This window comes from Crocodylus siamensis, chromosome 7 (assembly GCF_052110815.1).
Source record: "Crocodylus siamensis isolate JL-2025a chromosome 7, ASM5211081v1, whole genome shotgun sequence".
NCBI classification, from domain to species: Eukaryota; Metazoa; Chordata; order Crocodylia; family Crocodylidae; genus Crocodylus; species Crocodylus siamensis.
In genome coordinates, this window is record NC_143401.1 from 20,380,075 (window position 1) to 20,400,082 (window position 20,008).

At 49.0% G+C, this 20,008-nt stretch overlaps 1 long non-coding RNA gene across 2 annotated transcripts in view; it reads left to right on the forward strand.

Annotated features, from left to right (window-relative positions):
* Positions 1–20,008, forward strand: part of LOC149859577 (uncharacterized) — a 114,171-nt gene that overhangs the window by 86,260 nt on the left and 7,903 nt on the right. For both annotated transcript variants that reach the window (XR_016443449.1, XR_016443448.1), the window contains one exon: positions 6,744–6,877. This is a non-coding gene — a long non-coding RNA (uncharacterized LOC149859577). The remainder of the gene's footprint in view (positions 1–6,743; positions 6,878–20,008) is intronic.

Here is a 20,008-nt window from a genome sequence, read left to right on the forward strand (position 1 = left end):
ACATTTTAGGAGGTGGGGACCATAAGATGGTCACTCCCTCTGCTCCCTTATCAAAGTCAGTCATCTCTTTGTTGTAGGTTTTTAGCCAACTTATTTGATATGTATAAGCTTTGTACCCACAATGAACAAAACAAGCAAGCATGAAAATAATAAACTAATAAAACCAAAACCTACTTTCTTCAGACCTTCAGAGAAGCAACTAAAGCTCACTTCTCCCTCAGCACCACCACCTCCTCTCTTTTCTGTCCTTGTACTCTGCTTCTGGAGCACTTAACCTGCTTTGTGGCTCCATACTCATTTGCTAATCATCAGTTGCAGCTGATTCCTAGCCTTCCAACCAGGGAAATTATTAACAGCTGCCTACCTGCAGCTGGGTTTCAGCTCTGTGGAGGATGAACAGCTCCTTACAGAGTCATAACAATTAGGCCTGTGCGAAGCAGAAAGTATTTACTTCGGATTTGGATTCGGCAATTTGGAGGGGCGGTGATTCAATTTGGTGATTTGAATCACTGTCCCAGTTTGATTCATCTGAATTCAAATCTGAAGATATTCAATGCTGAATCCTATTTGGCCATAGACTATACAGGCAGGTAGTGCCCAGTGGGATCATCTGGGGGAGCAGCTGGATGAGCCCCGGCTTCAGCCAACAGCCTGAGGAAAAGTCACACTTCATCCAGCTGCTGCTCGGGCTGAATCTTCTCCAAATTGAATCGGCTACTGAAGCTTTGCACAGCCCTAATAACAGTTATTTGAATCCACTCAGCTACAGAGATGAACCCAAGCAGCAACTTCTGGATTTGTGTCCAAACTTAATAAAAATTTCAGTGCCTTGCTGTAGGTTTTCAGTTCGACCCATCACTGGTAAAGTCAGGGATTTTCAGAAGAGCTAGAAGTTAATAGAGCCATACATTTTCAAGCAGGATGAGACCATTAGAATGTCTAGTCTGGCCTCTTGTGTAACAAGGGCCAGGTAATTTCATCCAGTTACTCCTTTATTGAGACTAATATCCATGGGCTATGACCTTAGGTGCCTTGAAATAACCTACCCTTAGTGACCAACTGCAAAATCCAGAGGTGACTCTAAGATCAGAACTTTCCCAAAGTTTGCAAAAATATTTGGGTTACAAAGACTGGATCTGATACCATCTTTAGTGGAGTATGAGAATTTATTAAAACCATGCCTGTATTTTCTAATGTCAACTCTATTTACTTCCTTTACAGTAAGTAAAAGCATTACCCCCCTTCAGTCCTGAGCTCCAGCATGATCCATCTATAATGATTTTAGAAGCAAAGGACATAAGCATTTGTGAAAACTAAATGCCACTGGGATAATATGTCTTGTCTATTGCCCATCATGTTTTGCTTAAAATCTAAATTTTTGGATGAAAACATGTCTGACTATACTCATGCTCTGACAAGCCATCAATATTGATTTAGAAGTGGCATCAAAAAGACAAGGAGAAACAAATGTCATAGTGCATTTGTCACAGATAGCTTGGAACTTAAGGGAAAAATTTTATTTTTCTTCCTTCCTGAAATAAATGTCTTTGAGGGCAAATAATGAAATATTTTTGTGAGCAAATGAATCCAACTGCTGCCACTTAAAGGAACAAAGCCTAAAAAACAAGTACTGGCTGGAAACTGGTTTTCATGAGACTGTTTTGTTTAAACACATTTTGCTGGATTTTTTCCATCCACTTGGGCGAGCTACTGGAGTGAATAGAACTATAGTAGTGAGTTGATTAAAATGACTCAAAGGGAGGGAGTCGGATCTCACAGTTAGTGTACAGTTCTAGCTGTCAAAACTCTTTATTTATTATTTATTGTTTTTTAATATTTTAATACCACCAGGAGGTCTGGAACAAGATGGGGTTCCCCTTATTAAGCACTAGGAAAACATACAGTTCTTATCCCAAAGAGACTGCACAGTTCAAAAGACAGAGCAAAACAGCTGGATGAGAAAAAAACAAACAAAAGGGCTAGGGATATGAAGTTAAGAAAAATAATAAAATAAGGATAATTCTGCAACTAGCTACACACCTGTTTCCTGCAGGCAATGCAGGAGAGATTAGTTTTGAAAAGTGACTCAAAGGAAAAGAAGGCAGTAGGTTTGCAGTGTCTGACCAGGCATGTATTACTGGCTTTGCCACTGACTCATTTTATGACACCAGGTAAGTCACAATTTGATGCCTCAGTTTCCCCATTTATAAAGTAGAGACATAAATTCACAGTAATGGGGAGTGGCATTATTTAAATCCTGAAAACTTTGCCTAGTTCTTTATGCTGTGAAAGAAGGGAAAGGTAGATGCTAGGGCTGTGCAAGGCTTCAGACAGAGCTTTGGATCCAGAGAAGCTTCGGACGCTTCAGGATCGAAGCGCTGCCTCGTTCGGCTTCCCGGAGCATGTCGGAGCCGCAGCGGAGCTGCTTCGGAGATCCCGCCATAGGGTATAATGGGGCAACAATAAAATATCTATAACTTTGTTGTTTTTTTTCCTGATCTGGATGTACTTTTCAGGGATGGTATAGTCTGCAGAGAGGATGAAGCCTGCCAAGTTTCAAGAAGATCTGTGAAGGGGGTTGGGGGGAATGGCACCCCAAATTCTTGAAAGCAAAACTCCTATCACATCTATGTATTAAAGCACAGGGGGGTCAAAACTGCAGGGGTGGTAGCTGTTACTGAGGCCACAAAGCCTGCCAAGTTTCAAGAAGATCAGTGTAGGGATTTGGGGGGAACTGCCCCTCAAGCTGCGGACAAGCAAAACTGGTGCCACGGGTGCTGTGGGACTGACAGTCTCTGGCTTGGGGCGGGGAGGGGGACAGGGCTGCAGGCCTGGCTGCTAAGCTGCTGTGTTCCCAGTTACCAATCAATCACTTGTGATTCACTCACGGACCAGGGACTCAGGGACCAGCTCAATACACAGGACCTAGCTGCTACATACCGACTTATGGAGCAGCAATTAGCACCTACAAAACCAGGCTAAGGAGAGGAAAAAATCAATACAGACAATCAACTGCCCCAAGACAGACACAGTCTTGGCACTAGTTTTGTCTGTCAGCAGCCAGGGGTGCAGGGCCCCAGAGCCCCCCTGCACCGATCTCCTCGACAGCTGGCAGGCGTCACAGCAGGGACCACCATCCCTGCAGCTGTCACCCCCCTGCGCCTTAACACACGCAGTGTCACCCATGGCACGAGTGTTGCTTGTCCGCAGCTTGAGGGGCAGTTCCCCCCAAACCTCTGCACCGATCTTCTTGAAACTTGGCGGGCTTTGTGTCCTCAGTAAGAGCTGCCAGACCTGCAGTTCTGACCCCCCTGTGTTGTAATACACAGCCGTGACATGAGTTTGGCTTTCAAGAATTTGGGGTACAGTTCTCCACAAACCCCTGCACCGATCTTCTTGAAACTTGGCACGATTCATGCTCTCAGAAGAGGCTGGCTATCATCCCTGCAAGTTTCATCCAAATCAGACAAAAAACAAAGTTGTTGCTATTTCATTGATTGCCCATTATAGCCTATGGCTGGATAGCTGAGGCAGCTCCAAAGCTTCTGCCGACTCGCCCAGGCCTAGTAGATGCATTAGTTTAAAGCAGTGGTTCTCAAATCTTTTTGGATTTAAGGCACCCATTATTGCACTTGAGGGACCCCTTCATCACTTTTGTGACTTGAGCAGCACCAAATTTCAAAAACTAATTTATATATTACAGTGCTTATCTCTTTGCATAGGGGCCAGGCAGTATGGATGAGGGATTGCCCAGACAGATAAAACCAGAGTCTATGTTTCCTGGTTATCTCCTTGCACCTCAAAAGATCTGGTGGCATCTGAGGATGCCACAACACCCTGGGTGAGAGTCACTGGTCTAAAGTCAGGTACAAGGAGGGGAAGGGTAGCACCTTAGGGACTTATTCAGAAACACTTAAGCTTTTGTAGGTGACAGACTACTTTGTCATAGCATTGTTCATAGTCCATGGAACCTGGGAAAGTAGGCTGTTGCCTATGGACGTTTATGCATTTCTGAGTGAGTCTCTATTATAGAAGATGCTGATGTATCACAGAACAACTTATGCATAGTGTGTCCATCTTCTTTTCAATTTTGTATAATTTATTTGGGACACTGAAGAAGCCCAATACGACAGCTTAACAAAGAGAAAGTTAAGAGGTGATTGCAGTTATTCAGAAGGGTAGAGCTAGGATCCAGAATGCCATGTGTAAACTGGAGCAATGGTCCCAAATTAATAAGATGAAATCAAACAAGAACAAGTGCCAAGTCCTGTACTTAGGATGGAATAATTGCACACACACAAATACAGGCTGGGGAATGATTGGTTAGACTGTGGTACTGCAGGGAAGGACTTGGTGATTACAGTAGACCATAAGCTGAATATGAGCTAACAGGTGCTCTTGTTGAAAAAACCCCAACAGCATTCTGGGTTGTATTAACAGGAGTGTCTCTTGCAAACAAAGGGAAGTGATTCTTCTGCTTTATTCAGCACCGATGAGAATTCACCTGGAGTACTGTGTCCGGGTTAGGGCTCCACATTTCAAGAGGGATGCAGACAGCTTGGAAAGAATTCAGTGAAGAGCAAAAAAAATGGTTAGAGACCTGGGAAAAATACTTGTTAGAAAAGCTGAAAGGACTAGGACTGTTTAGTCTGGAGAAGAGAAGACTGAGTGGGGTTTGATGACAACCCTCAAATACCCAAAGGGAGATTATACAGAGGATGGAGATAGACTTTTCTCTGTGGCTAAAAAGGCCAAAACAAGAAACTGCAGTCCTAAACCAGGAGAGGAAATGTAGGTTGGAGATTAGAAAGGACTTGCTAAGTCTGAGGGTGGTTAAACATTGGAACAGGCTACCTAAAGATGTTGAGGAATCTCCATCCCTAAATATCTTCAAGAGCAGGTCAGACTCTTGACTTCAATAGTTTAGTAAGAGATGATCCTGCCCTGAGCAGGGGGCTGGATGGCATAACATCATGAGATCCCTTTCAGCCCTACTTTCACATTATCCTATGATCATGATTTAGAAGTAACTGAAGGGGGAAGAGATTTCTGCTGATGGGGAGCTTTTTAGCCTAAAAACAAAGGTAAGTATGATCAATGGCTAGAAGCTGAAGGTGGATACACTCCCAAACATATGGAACAAATTTTTAGAAGTGAGAGTAATTAATTCATAGTTTCATAGTTGGTAGGGTTGGAAGGGACCTGAACAGATCATCAAGTCCAACCCCCTCCCATGGCAGGAAAGAGTACTGGGGTCAAACGACCCTGGTGAGGTTTTCATCTAGCCTCCTCTTAAACACTCCCAGGTAGGAGCCAGCACCACTTCTCTTGGAAGTTGGTTCCAGATCCTAGCCACCCTGACAGTGACGCAGCGCCTCCTGATATCTAGCCTAAATCTACCCTCTGCCAGCTTGTGACCGCTATTCCTGGTCACTCCTGGTAGTGCTCGGGGGAACAGGGACTCCCCCAATGCTTGCTGGTCCCCCCTGACTAGTTTGTAACAGGCCACAAGATCCCCCCTCAGCCTTCTCTTGTGGAGGCTGAACAGGTCCAGGTCCTGTAGCCTCTCCTAGTAGGGTCTGCCCTGCTGCCCCCTGGTCATGCGGGTGGCCCTCCTCTGGACCCTCTCCATGTTGTCCACATCCCTCCTGAAGTGCGGCACCCAGAACTGGATGCAGTACTCCAGCTGCGGCCTGAGCAGTGTCACATAGAGGGGGAGGATCATCTCCCTGGACCTGCTTGAGATGCATCTGTGCTGACTGCATCCCCACACTGTCGGCCCATGTTCATCTTGGCATCAGTAATGATTCCAGGATCCTTTTCTGCCTCTGTACTGACGAGAAGGGAGTTCCCCAGCCTGTAGGTGTGGTGCTGGTTCTTCCTCCCCAGATGCATCACCTTGTACTTGTCAGTGCTGAAACCCATCCTGTTCTCATCTGCCCACCCCTGTAACCTGTCTAGGTCTGATTGCAGCCTATTCCTCCCTTCTAGCATGCCCACATCCCCCCACATCTTAGTGTCATCTGTGAATTTGAAGAAGGTGCTTTTTACCCCCTCGTCCAAGTCACTGATGAAGATGTTGAACAGTGCGGGCCCGAGGACCAAGCCCTGGGGGACCCCAATGCCCACATCCCTCTAGATCAAATAATACCCATCCACTACCACTAGTTGGCTGGAGGGTGCGGTCTTCCAGCCAGCTAGCAGCCCATTTGACTGTGTAGGTGTCAACACCACAGTCCCCAAATTTTTCAATGAGAATGGGGTGAGAAACAGTCTTTCCTAAAGTCCAGAAAGACTACATCCACTTCTACCTCTGCATCCAAGGATTTTGTGACCTGGTCATAGAAGGCCACCATGTTGGTTGCCCCTAAGCATAACCTCCCCTGCTGGCCCCTCGTGGACATGCACCAGGATAATTTTCTCCAAAAGCTTACCCAGGATCGAGGTAAGACTAACTGGCCTATAGTTTCCTGGGTCCTCCTTCCTCCCCTTTTTGAAGATGGAAACCACATTGGCCCTTTTCCAGTCCTCCGGCACCTCACCAGAGCACCACGAATGCTTGCAGAGCCATGCCAGGGGTCCCGCAATCACCTCTGCTAATTCCCTCAGCGCTCTGGGGTGGAGATCATCAGGACCTGCTGATTTAAATAGAACAATGTCTTGAAGGATTTGAGAGATACTCCATCATTTGGCTTTCCATGTTGATTTACAGAATTCATTCTAAAAGATATTCTGTTTTTCAGTTCCCTCAGAATGATAGGAGGCAGTTGCATTGTGGCAGTTCCTGTATGTGGCACATCAAGGGAGATATGATCTGGCCTGGGAACGTTGCCTATTAAAGAGAAAGGGCTCATGGGACACTTAATCTACAACACTGGTAAGTCTCTGCAGCACATAATATTTGTATAGATATTCATATTCTGAACAAATTAGATTTGTGGGTGCTCTTTTTTTTGACAAAAAACAACCAATCAAACAAACCAAAGCACTTTCAACTAAAAGTAGATACTTTAGGAGGGGAAATAATTAAACAAAAATACAACTTTTAGGAAAATATTCAATTATCCATAATAAGAGGCTTTCCCTTTGAGTAAATAGACATGAAAGACAGAAAAAAGTTGTAGACATCTTACTTTAAGAGGCTATAAAGCAAAGAGATGTTACACCCTGCAAACCCTGATAACAGTGCTACTTGACAAAACCAATGTTGATTTGTTTCCTTTTCATCAGTAGCTCCATTTTGGAAATCAAATCAAGAAAATCAGATTCCCCCTGATGTGAAATTGGATCCAGAATGATAATGGGAGGATTTATCATCCATGATTTAAACAAATGAGCTTGGCTCCCAAAGCTGCAGCTGACAGTCAGCAGATATAACTTGACATACATATTTTTATGTAGGAAATGGAAACCATCATAAATGCCATGCAAAGGCGCAGCTTAAACGAAGCAGATTTCCAAAGGGATTATAGGTGACTGCTGATGATTCCCTTGAGTCAACCAGAGACTGTGAGCTTGCTCCAAATAATGCTAATTGAATACATTGCTGGGATGGCTGTAAAAAAGCAACCAGTCCTGTCACTGAAGCTGTCAGCTGTTTCTGTGCCTGGGGGCCACATGAAGAAGGCATCTGGGCTGCTGTAGCACACTTACATTATGGCTTAGCATATGGACAGTGAGTGTGGATATGCCTCAGCTTGATAAACTGAAATATAGAAACTCATGCCAGTAACAGACTGTACGTGCATAAGTTAAATTAGCTGTGTTGAAAACAGAAAAAAACAGGAATTGCAATAATAGGCAGAACAGAATATAAACTGTTCCCCCTGCATCTGGCCAACAAGCGCCACATCTGTATCTAATAACCCTAATCGCCCTGTTTGTAACCTAAATAAATCTGCATTACCATGTAAATGAATTACCATTAAAACATGACCTGGCCATAAATCTCCTTTAGAAGAGGCCATTTCCCATGGCAGTTTCCATTTATTCTTAATAATTCAGTCTAATTGCTCTCAGGGATAACAATTAACATCTTCTGTTTTGTTTTCACCTGGTAATTATCAAGTGACTATTAAATCCATTGCTATTTCCTCAGATCCCAGTCAGTCTGGGTAAAGTGAACATCACTGGCAGAATTAGTCATCAGTAGGTAAAGACATTGATAATTTTTGTGGCCTTGACTAGATGGTGCCCATCAAAATATGAACAAGAAAAAACAACTGTAGATTCCTGGGCTCAGTTCAGGAATTCTTGGGTTTAAAAAGAAGGTCAAGCTAAGTGTCTCCTGACCTCAGTCAGATCAAGACCTTGGTCCAAAATTAAAGATAAGTATCGCAGGATTCCTCAGCTCTTAAAATAAAAGCAAAGATATTTTAGTTTAAATACATTGAAGGAGTTTTGGCCTGATATATTTCTGGGACATTGTGTGTGCTGTAGACATCTCATCACTGTAGGGTTAAATTGGATGATTTACTTGGATCTGGGTACTAGAGTTGGTCTATGCCAGATATGAACAGTCATACTGCAAAGCCCTACCTGCACTACTGTGTCCTCATGGGCACTGCTCTCACTCATATGTCAATAGGGATTTTAGGGGCACATATCCTAGTTCTTAGTGTTGTAGTAAACTGTACCACTGATTCTTTCTTAGTGAATTGTAGGAGACCTTGTTTATTCTTCTGATGAAAGAGCAGCAAGAATGAGGCTACAAGGAGGAATACAGAGATAAACCCGTGCTTGTTGTGCTGAGACTATTTAAATCACATTTTCCCAAACTTGTTTCTTCTCTCTTGCACTCTTCTACCCTGAATTCCTAAAGTAAGGGACTGGAGGCTTACTGGAGGTTTAACATGGAGGTCTATGCCCATGGCTTACCATTTAACCAGTGGTTCCCATACTAGAAGTCATAGCCCCAAATGGGGTTCCTAGGCCCATGGGACCTCCAAAACCCCTGATCCTGCAATTACCCTACATGACCACAATTACAGGGGTAGAAATTACCATGCCTCAGCTGCTCTGTGGTAACTGTCTTTATGGCCACAATTACCCGCAATAAGTAAGAGCTAAATTGGGCTAAACGGAAATGGGGCTAAGTTGCTCTTGTTTAAGCTTTCACTTACTGGGGAGTAATGGTGTACAGGGGTGCATCTACATGTTCATGAATGCATCATAATTATGGCTTGTTAAGTTTAGTACCTGTTATAACTAACTTAATGCTCCATAATTGGTGCTACTTTGTATTAGTGCAGATGAACATTTTTTGAATGATGCTTGATGCGCATTGAACTAAATCTACTGTGCATTAGCAAGGTTTTTGCCAGCCATGCTAATGCACAGTAGAATTAATCCAATCCACGTTAAACATCTTGTGTAGACATGCCCAGGGAGACACAGACACTGCATTGCATCTAAGTCCTGACCCCATTATTTTAGCTGTATGAGGTTACCTGAAATTCTGTAGGTGAGGCCAGGACTAGAAAAAGTTTGAAAACTGCTGCCTATCACTCTCTTTCCTCTCTACTTATAAGTTCTGGAAGGCAGCAACATTGTCCCCCTACTTAATATTACAAAAGATCCTACAGGCATCAGGAGCTTTATGAATAATATCATCAAACAAATAAGTGGGAAGAATGTAAGAGAACTGTGTATGTGCACCAGATTCTACTATATAATCTACTGCATTTAGGATATTAGCTCAAAAAATAGGAGCCTCAGGGAAATTCAAATAGCAGATGTGAACTTTGTGACCTAAGACTTAGAGCTTACAGAAACATATCCTGATGTGAATACATGGTGCAGGTGACCCCCTGATTGCATCACAGTTATGCTGCATTTAGGGTACAGTTGTCAAATTCACCTTGTGCCCTGGGCCAGATCAAGACTGTGGGACTCTGCAAGGCCAGACCCAGATCAGGGCACAAGGAAGCTGAAGTGGCAAGACCAACTCCTGCAAATCTCAGACTATGCACCAGATAAGAAACATAAAATAAGTTTCATAGTTTCATAGTTGGTAGGGTCGGAAGGGACCTGAGCAGATCGTCAAGTCCGACCCCTGGCATGGCAGGAAAGAGTACTGGGGTCAAACGACCCCTGAAAGGTGATTGTCTAGCCTTGTCTTAAAGACCCCCAGGGTAGGAGCCAGCACCACTTCTCTTGGAAGTTGGTTCCAGATCCTAGCCGCCCTGACTGTGAAGTAGCGCCTCCTGATGTCTAGTCTGAATTTATCCTCTGCCAACTTGTGACCGTTATTTCTAGTCACTCCTAGTAGTGCTCAGGGGAACAGTGACTCCCCCAATGCCTGCTGGTCCTCCCCTGACTAGTTTGTAACAGGCCACTAGATCCCCGCTCAGCCTTCTCTTATGGAGTCTGAACAGGTTCAGGTCCCATAGCCTGTCCTCATAGGGCCTGCCCTGCTGCCCCCTGATCATGCGAGTGGCCCTCCTCTGGACCCTCTCCATGTTGTCCACATCCCTCTTGAAGTGTGGCGCCCAGAACTGGACATAGTACTCCAACTACGGCCTGAGCAGTGCCACATAGAGGGGGAGGATCACCTCCTTGGACCTGCTTGAGATGCATCTGTGGATGCATGACAAGGTACGGTTGGCCTTCCTGACTGCACCCCCACACTGTCGGCCCATGTTCATTTTGGCATCAATGATGACTCTAAGATCCTTTTCTGCCTCTGCACTGACGAGAAGGGAGTTCCCCAGCCTGCAGGTATGCTGCTGGTTCTTCCTCCCCAGGTGCATCACCTTGCACTTGTCAATGTTGAATCCCATCCTATTCTCATCCGCCCACCCCTGTAACCTGTCTAGATCTGAGTTCTGAATAGCACTATCCTATCTGATGCTGTCTGTGGGTCGGGGAAGGCAAAACACAGTCCATGGGCTGAATACAGCCTGCCAGGCACTTTCATCTAGCCTGCGGTGCCCACCAACTAATTGTACCCTTCCTAGCCCTTCTGCCAGTGAGGATAGGAGCAAAGAGCCCATTATGCACACCCCCCACCAACATACCCTATTGCACCTCACTCTCACCCTTGTGGGAAGAAGGGTCCAGCTCAGCCAGCAGGCAGCTTCTGCATGGAGCTACTGCTGACATTGCTGAAGCTGCCAGGGGACCTGCTCAGCTTCTCTGGCATCTGCTTACTCTAGGCAGCAGGTAGGGAAGTGGGTGGGGGAGGAGGAAGAGCAGGGGCAAGTGTGGCAGGGGAGCTACACCTGGACATGAAGCATGAAGCATGGGGCTGGGGGTGGTGGTAGCCCAGAGCCTGTGCCCAGGGGGATGGCAGCAGTGTGGAGCTCGGTAGGCAGGGTATGGGTGTGAAGAAGGGTGAGGGAGGTATGAGGACCGCCCCCTACACACTCCCCCCATGATGCACTGCCCCCACAGGCAGCAGCAGCAGGTGGGGACACTTGGGATGCTCAGATCTGGTGCAGGTGCTGCCGCCTGGCAGCTTGCGGCTCCAGCCAGTGCTGCACATTGAGGCAAGAAGTGCAGTCTGCCTGGCTCATTTCTATAACTGGGGCTCCCCTCCACACATGCATTTCCCGGCACTTGTACACTACCGGAGGGAAGCTTCGTGCACTGGAGCTCACTGCCTTCCCTGCCACCTGCTGCACAGGTCCTGGGGCTCCCTTCCACTTCTGGTGGAATCCTGGGGCCTTGCACAGCAGGGGGTGGGGAAGGCAGCCAGCTCCAGCACACGGAGCTTCCCGCTGGTAGTGTGCTAGTGCAGGAGCTGTATGTGCATGGTAGGAAGCCCTGGGGATAGACACAGCCTGGCCAGGCTGTGCTCCTTGACGCAATGTGCAGTGCCAGCTGGAACCACATGCTACTGGGCGGCAGCACTTGCACCAGGCACGAGAGCCCCAAGCGCCCCCACCTGCTGCTGCTGCTGCTGCTTGTGGGAGCTGTGTGTCATGGTGGGAAGTGGGGGAGGGCTCCTACCCTCTCTGACACACCACGAATGCCACCCACACCCAAACCATGGTCCCACAACCACCCACATATACACCCCCACATACTCCATTTACCCCCCCACAGGCAGCCACACCCTCTTACAACCCCCCATACCCTGCCATACACATGGACACCCCCATCATACACCCATGCACACACCCCCACCCCCACCATATGCATACACATAAACAGATGCACCCCCCTGCTATACATGCACACACCCCACACCCCACTATACACACACGCAAACATACACACACACACATGCACACCAAGATGGTGACCAAGGGGCAGAGCAACTTTCAAAGGGCAAGGCTACCAATGAGGCCTTCTAAAGCTCACCAAATCTCATTAAGTGGCCCTCCAGTCAAAATTATTGCCCACCTGTGCTGTAGGTTCTGTTTTTGTGTGAGGTAAGACTTGGTAGTTTAGAAACATTCTGTATGTGTCTACTATAGGTTGCTTGCTCAAGTAACAGAGGCAGTTGCAGACTGGGCTGGCTATAGAAAAGGGCAAATGTGGCCTCATGCTGTGTGGGACTGGAACAAAACTTGAGAAGCCTTTCATTACATTAGGACTTAGAATTGTCTTTATCACTAGTAATGACTATCACAATGGACTGTTCATAAACACCACTACAGCTGCTATATAACTTAGTTTATGACTTGGTTTTGAACAAGCTGTTTGGCACATACAGAAACATCACTGTAGTAGCAATAAGAATTCTTCTGACAATGCATGCATTGAACACAGTTTTATCAGAAGAAACTAGTAAAGAACTGTCTGCAAACTCTTTTTAGCCAGCAGCTTAAACTTAATGTTTTTTTAGTCATCTCTGGAGTGAGTACAACATATCAGAGCTGCTTGATATTCAGGTGGCAATTGATGATTTTGCTGCAAGAAACCCTGAAATATTTAGTTTTTAAGTTAAATTATCTGTTCAACACCATGAATATTTTTTCAATAACACTAGTATGTATTTTATTTTATTTGTAGATTTATCAAAGTGGTTAGAAAGCTTTTGTATATGTAGTTCATTTTTAAAATACTTTTTCATTTAAGTTGTTAAAATGCACATTGTTAAATTGTAATAAGCCTAAAGATCTCCTTTGATTACGTTTAGGAAGCCCTTAACATTATGGTGATGACTCAGTCTTTTCCCTGCAAAGTAGTGCTAGTGGTAATGTAATACAAATACGTAAAAAGAAAGTATCACCTGAACGTTCCAGTCAAGTTCAAGACCTGAGTGGGTTAGATGCTTGTACAAACATGGGGCGCTTGTACACGTGACACCACTACTATGTACACATGATGAAAATGCCACTTTGTGAGGCTTAATGGCATCACACTGTACACGTGCAAGAGTTCTGGGGGCTTTAAATGAGTTTGCCTCATTGCAAACTAAACTACATCCATTGCAGCTATTAGTCAGCTTACCCCATGGTCACAGGAGAGGTGGGCAGGCTCCACATAAAAACAGGATCAGGCCCCTCGCTGCTTCTACCTTCAGCATGTGCCTGCTGAAGATATAACTGGCAAGGGGCCTGATTCCCTTTTTTCCGGCGGAACCTGCCCACCTCTCCCACAGATGGGGGGTGAGCTGATGGTGGGCCAAGCAGCCTGTGAGCTGTGGGATCCCCAGTCCTTCCCTCCGTGGTAGCAGCACCCCTCAGGGCCACCTTGGCAGCTGCTAGCAGCCTGCATGTTGTCCCAGCTCAGAGACAGCACCTGGCTTGTTAGCAGCCTGCTGGGGTGGCCCTAGCGGGTGCTGCCACCATACAGGGAAGGACCAGGACCCTCTGCAGCTCAGGAGCCACTTAGCCTGCTGGCAGCTTGTCCCCTGGCCACTGGGAGGCTCCAGCGGAAAAAGAAAAAAAAGGATTGGGCCCCTCACTGTAACAGTGACTGAAAAATAAAGCCCCTAAATTGAAACAGTGGGCTTCAATTAAAACCCACCATTTCAATTTCAGGGGCACAGAATGCAACCCTAAGGACTAAATCCCTGTCATGTGTACAAGTACCCATGGAGTAAGAAACACCCCAGCTGCAAAGATCCTACAATCTATGAAAACCATGAAAAGGAAGATTCTTACGTATATTTAACAGATTAGTATCTGGGGAATGTTCTCCTTTCAAGATTATCCAAGAACTCTTTGACACAGGCCAGAACTAAACCCACATCTTTCACTTATTGAGCTAATGTTTTAACCACAAGACTAGATGACCTGTCTTATTTCTAGTGCTTTGGTTAAAGATATTGGGCCACACTAGAAAGGCTGAATCCAGATAAACAGTTTTGTAGAGCTGAGAGCCATTTGGGACTGTGATTTCAGTTTGGTCTATTAAGCTAGGGACAGACATTACACATAAACTGGTTTAAGTGATCAGAAACTGGTTTAAACCTGTAACAGAACAGACATATAAACCAGTCTAGAAATAGCTGAAACTGGTTTGAGATAAACCTGGCTGAATGTAGTATCAGACTTGACTGATTTGGCTCAAACCGGTTTATGCATTGTCTGTCCCAGACCCCTTTCTGGTTTAAGCTAAACCAGACTCCTCCAGCATCCCAGCATGCTCTCTGGGCTGGGCAGGGCTCTTCTCTCTGCACCAGAACTGGGCAGGCCCCTCCCCTCTCTTCTCTAGCAGAGCAGGGGTGGAGTGTGGCCAAATGCAGGCGTGCCATGGCCCCCGAGGCAAATTCTTCCCTCTGTCTGCTCTTCCCCACTGGCAAAACCTGTGGCATGCAACTAGGGTGTCCCAACCCCAGTCACACCTACATGGCTTGCCTGCAGCCAGGCAGGAATGGACTTAATATCTCCCTCTGTTGCCTCTCTTCCCATGGGGACCACCATGGTTTGGCTGCATACTCTGCAGCTTGCCTCCAGGCAGGGATGGGGTTAATTCCACAGCAGGTCCTGAAGGTAGGGGGGAGAGGCGAGCTAGTCCCCTATGTGCAGATCTGAGCCCTGCACCTGTAAGCCCAGAGCAGGGGTGTCCAACCTTTTTGAATGTGGGGCCAGATCATGAACTTTTTATCACCCAGTGGGCCAGTGAGTCATATTCAAAGACCTCACAGGAAGCGGTATCACATCAAGAAGTGATGTCACGTGACCTTTGACACCAATGAAGTTGCAGGAAGTGACAATGAAAAGTGGTTTAAAATCCAAAATAAAAACAATATAAAAGCAGCAATGAGATAATACCAAACACTTGACTAAAATAAACACTTTTGCTTCTACTCACTTCTCAATGAATGAAAGAAGCATAATGCAAGTTGACAGATGACATGTGGAAAAGATATCAGCCAGAGTGGAAACTAACCAAAGCGACAAAATATGGGCATTTTTGTGAATAATCTTCAAGAAAATTTACTTTTATTGAATTAATAACTTGTTAGTAACACATCTTTAACAAGTAGTAACAAGTTGAACCCCCAATCCCCTGGGCTTGTCTCTTCCTGAGCAGCACACAGCTCCACTGCCGCTTCTGCTGGCCAGTGTAGACCCGGCCAGGCTACTCCCATCCCCAGCAGCACATGGAAAACCAGCTTTAGCTGCATGCCACTTTTCCTGGCCAATGCTGACCGGCCTGGGTCTGGGTCTGTCCCATCCAGAGCAGCATGCGGCTGAAGCCGGCTTCCCACAAGCTGCTGGGGATGGGAGGGGCCCAGCCCGATCTACACCGGCCATCAGAAGTGGCGGCAGAGCCATGTGCTGCTCGAGACAGGACGAGCCCAGCCGGAGCAGCAGAGTCTCAGCAGCATCTTCCGCCTACCTGTGCCGGTCAGTCCCGAGGGGCACACGGCTCCACCGCCACCTCTGCTGACTGGTGCTGACCTGGCCAGCCTCCTTCTGTCCCCAGCAGCACATAGGAATCCGGTTTCAGCTCCGTGCTGCTCCGGATGCGACAGACCCACCCGGGTCAGCACCAGCCAGTGGAGGCAGCGGTGGAGCTGTGTGCTGCTCGGGACCGACTGGCTCAGGTAGGGGGAAAATGCATCTGAACCCCTGCTGCTTCGACTGGGCTTATCCCGTCCCAAGTGGCACATGGCTACTCCTCTTCCCACACGCACTGCATCGGCAATGTCAAGCTGACGCGGTGCATGTGGGAACCTCATCCCTTCCCCAGCCCTTCAGCAGCCATTAGGAAGCCGCTGAGGGGCTGGGGGAGGGACAAGAGTGGGAATGAAAATAAAAAGTGTTTACTTTTGTTTTCCGTCGCAGCACCTCAGGCCTCAGAAAATGCCTTGGTGGGCCGCATGGCAGCCCGCGGGCCGTATGTTGGACAACCCTGGCCCAGAGCTTCACCAAAGAATACAGAGAGCTACATTTACTTTATAAAGAAGAACCTGTAAAAGGTGGGAATACCTAAACAAAGCCTTTCTGAATGCCTGGTTATAAGAAGACACTGCCCTCAGGATTATTTAAGACTTATGCGGGTAAAGTCTATTCCCCAGCGAATGGCGAGGCACTCCCGCTCAATTGTAGAGTACCTCTGTTCATGATCGTTCAACCGTCGGCTGGCGAATGCCACAGGGCGTTCGATTCCCTCCACTTCCTGGGCGAGGACTGCTCCCAGGGCGTACGCCGAGGCATCCGTCTGTAGGATAAAGGGGGCATTAAAGTCAGGAGTATGGAGTACCGCGCCTCGGCATAAAGCTTGCCGGAGCGCCTGAAACGCCTTGTGCCTCTCTGGGGTCCAATTGATGCGCGGTGGTTCCTTCCCTTTGGTGGTGTCTACTAGCGGGTTCGCCAGTTCCGCAAACCGGGGAATGAACCGCCGGTAATAGCTGGCGAGTCCCAAAAAGGCTCGCATCTGCCGCTTGGTTGTTGGGGCGTCGTAGTCCCGCAGTGCCAAAACTTTCTCTTGTCTTCCTGGTTTGCATTTTAAGTTAGTCTAACTTGTGTATGCTGAGTTTTTTGTAAGTTGCTGTGTTCAATACATGCTTGCTTCAGAGAAAGGACTTTTTCCCCATTCTTGGTGAAGATCACGATGTCGTCGAGGTAGGCCGCGGCATATTCCTGGTGAGGTGCTAGAATCCAATCAATTAACCTTTGGAAGGTTGCAGCGGCCCCATTCAGGCCGAACGGCATCCGTTTGAACTCATAGAGGCCCCAAGGGGTCCCAAAGGCGGTCTTAGGTTGATCCTCCCTTCGAAGGGGAATCTGCCAATACCCCTTGGCTAAATCCAGCGTGGAGATGTGATTGGCTTGCCCAATACGCTCTACCAGCTCACTTATCTGAGGCATGGGAAAGGCGTCAAACTGGGTGATGGCGTTCACTTTTCGGAAGTCAACGCACAGCCTCAAGCTGCCGTCCGGTTTCGTCACTGCCACCAAGGGGCTTCGCCAGGGGCTGCGAGAGGGCGTGATGATGCCCTGGGCCAGCATCCCATTAAGCTCCTCTCTAATTGGCTGACGCCGGTAAAAAGGAATGCGCCGCCACTCCTCAGACTGGCAGCAGCTGCCCCGGGGGCATCAGAATTCTATGCTCCACGCCTCTAGCCCTCCCTGGGGTCTCGGAGAACACATCCCCAAACTCCACGATCAGCTGTTGTAACTGTTTCTGTTGGGAAGGGGATAGGGACGTCTCCTCCCCAAGGGGTCCCTCGTCCCGGGTCCTCGGCCCCGGCTCCCCTTCTTGACACTCCCCATCTACCGGCTCCCGGTCCATTTCTACCGGTCTTGCAGCTCCCGCGCGTATTCCATCACCTGGCGCCCCCCTCGTGCGCCGCTTTCCCAGCTTTCCTTTAGGATGTCCAGCAGGCTTCGGGGGCGGTGCCCAAAGACCAAGCTGAAAGGGGAGTAGCCTGTGGAGGCCTGCGGGGCATCCCGCACGGCAAACAGCAAGGGCGGTACCAGCAGATCCCACCTAGCTGGATTTTCCTGTGTGCAGCGCCGGAGCATCCCCTTCAGCGTGGCATTGAAACGCTCGACCAAGCCATTCGTTTGGGGGTGATAAATTGACGTTTTCAGGTGCGTAACGTGGAGCACCTCGCACATGGCCGCCATTACGGCCGACATAAAGTTCTTCCCCTGGTCGGTCACAATTTCCGCGGGATCCCGAAGCGAGCGACCCACTTCATAAGCTCCTCGGCCACCTTAGAGCCCGTCACTGCCCGTAAGGGAATCGCCTCCGGGTACCGGGTGGCGTAATCGATGAGCACCAGTAAGAACCGGTGTCCAGCGGTGCTCCGTGGGAGAGGCCCCACGACGTCAAGTGCCACCCTAGTGAACGGCTCCCGTATAACGGGCATCACTTGAAGGGGGGCCCGCGGGGGTTTATGGGTGCTTACTAACTGGCAAGCCCGACATTCTTTACAGAACCGCTCCATGTCCTCGTATAGGTGGGGCCAGAAGCACCAGCGGGTCAGCTTGGCCTCTGTTTTCCTTTTCCCCAAGTGGCCTCCCATGGGGTTCCCATGGGCTAAGCGTAGCAAGGGCGTGCGGTAGGCACAAGGGATTAAAAGTTGGCGTCCCTCCCGCCCTGTCCGGGGGTCGGGCTTAACCCGATAAAGGAGGCCCTGTCTTAACTCGACCCGGGGGCCCTGCCCGCGATCTGCCGTGGGGCTTACCGGTTGCCGCTCTCGTTGAAGCGCCTCCTCATGGAAAGGTCTCAGCTCCGCGTCCTCCTCCTGCGCCTCACGGAACTGGTCACCGCTCGCCAGGCCCTCCAGCTCCCTCCCCACCTCCAGGCTGGTGCCTGGCCAAATGCCCCCTTCCGCCGCAGCGGAAACAACTAACCCCGGAGTTCCCTGGGGCCTTCTCTACCCTACTTCCCCGAGTCCTTCGGGGAACGTCTTCCGCCCGCGGCTTTCCCCGTCCCGAGCGCCGACCCACCTGGGCTGATGTGTACTGCTCCGCCAGCTGGAGTGCTTGCAGGGAGGTCGTGGGACCATGACACCTCACCCACTGCTGGGTGTCTTCTTCCAGATCCGTCAGGAACTGCTCCAGCAGAACTTGATCACAGATGTCCTCTTTCGTGGATTCCGCCGGCCGCAGCCACTTCATCATTTCGTCCCTAAGGCTGTGCCACAGCACCTTGGGGCTCTTTTGGTCCTTGGACTTGTCTCCTCAGAACGCCTGCCGGTGCTTTTCTGGGGTGATGTCGAGGCGTTGTAGGATCTCCGCCTTTACCCGCTCATAGTCGCTGGCTTCGGTGCGGGTCAGGGCTCGGTAGGCTGCCTGGGCTGGACCGGTTAGCAGGACCCCGAGCCTACTGGCCCATTTTGTCCAATCTATGCCGGCGGCGAGAGCCACTCGCTCGAAGGTTTCAATGAATGCTTCGACATCGTCCTCCCGATTCATGCGGGGCAAGTTCATATCCCCGCTATACGGGCCAGCCCGCGCCTGCTGTTGTTGGAGCAAATGCTCCTGCACACTCACTTGTCTCAAGGCCGTCTGCTGGTGTTGCTGCAGCAGCTGGGCCACCAGATGTAGCGTCTGTTGCGTCACGTCCGGGCTCGTAGGGAGCTCCATGATCTGCTAGTGTTTCCGAGCTAGGCCGGGTTCGGTTCCCGGCCAATGCACCAGTTGTAAGGATTGGGGGTGTACCACGTACCGTGGGACCCCGAATCCGGATGTCCCCTGGAGAGGAGGGGTACTCAGTGGACCGTCCCGCTTCCCCGCTCTCGCCTGCCACGACTTGATGGAAAATATGGGGTTCACCCGTGCCGGGAAGCGGGCGGTCCGCGTGGGGTACGGTACCTCCAAAGTCCAGGGGTCCTGAGGGCTCCTCCTCCCCTACACCCTCGCCCGGTCCTCCGGGTTGAGCCTCTGTGAGGGGCTCCTGTGGTAGAGTCCCAGTCCGGTGGGAAAAGGGGGGGCCTTCCCCGGCCGGACCCTCACCGGTGTTCCTGCGGCACCTAGTACCCTGGCGCCGCTGACTCCTAAGGTCTGGGGTTATCCCAAACCCCGTACGGCTGTTTCCCGCCTAGCGGGGTTTCCACGACCGGCCTTCCCCCGCTCACGGGTCGTCCTGCGTGACCACTGGTCCTGCAGTCGCTGCAGAAGGGTGCCCCCGTCGGTGGCCCCCTTCCCGG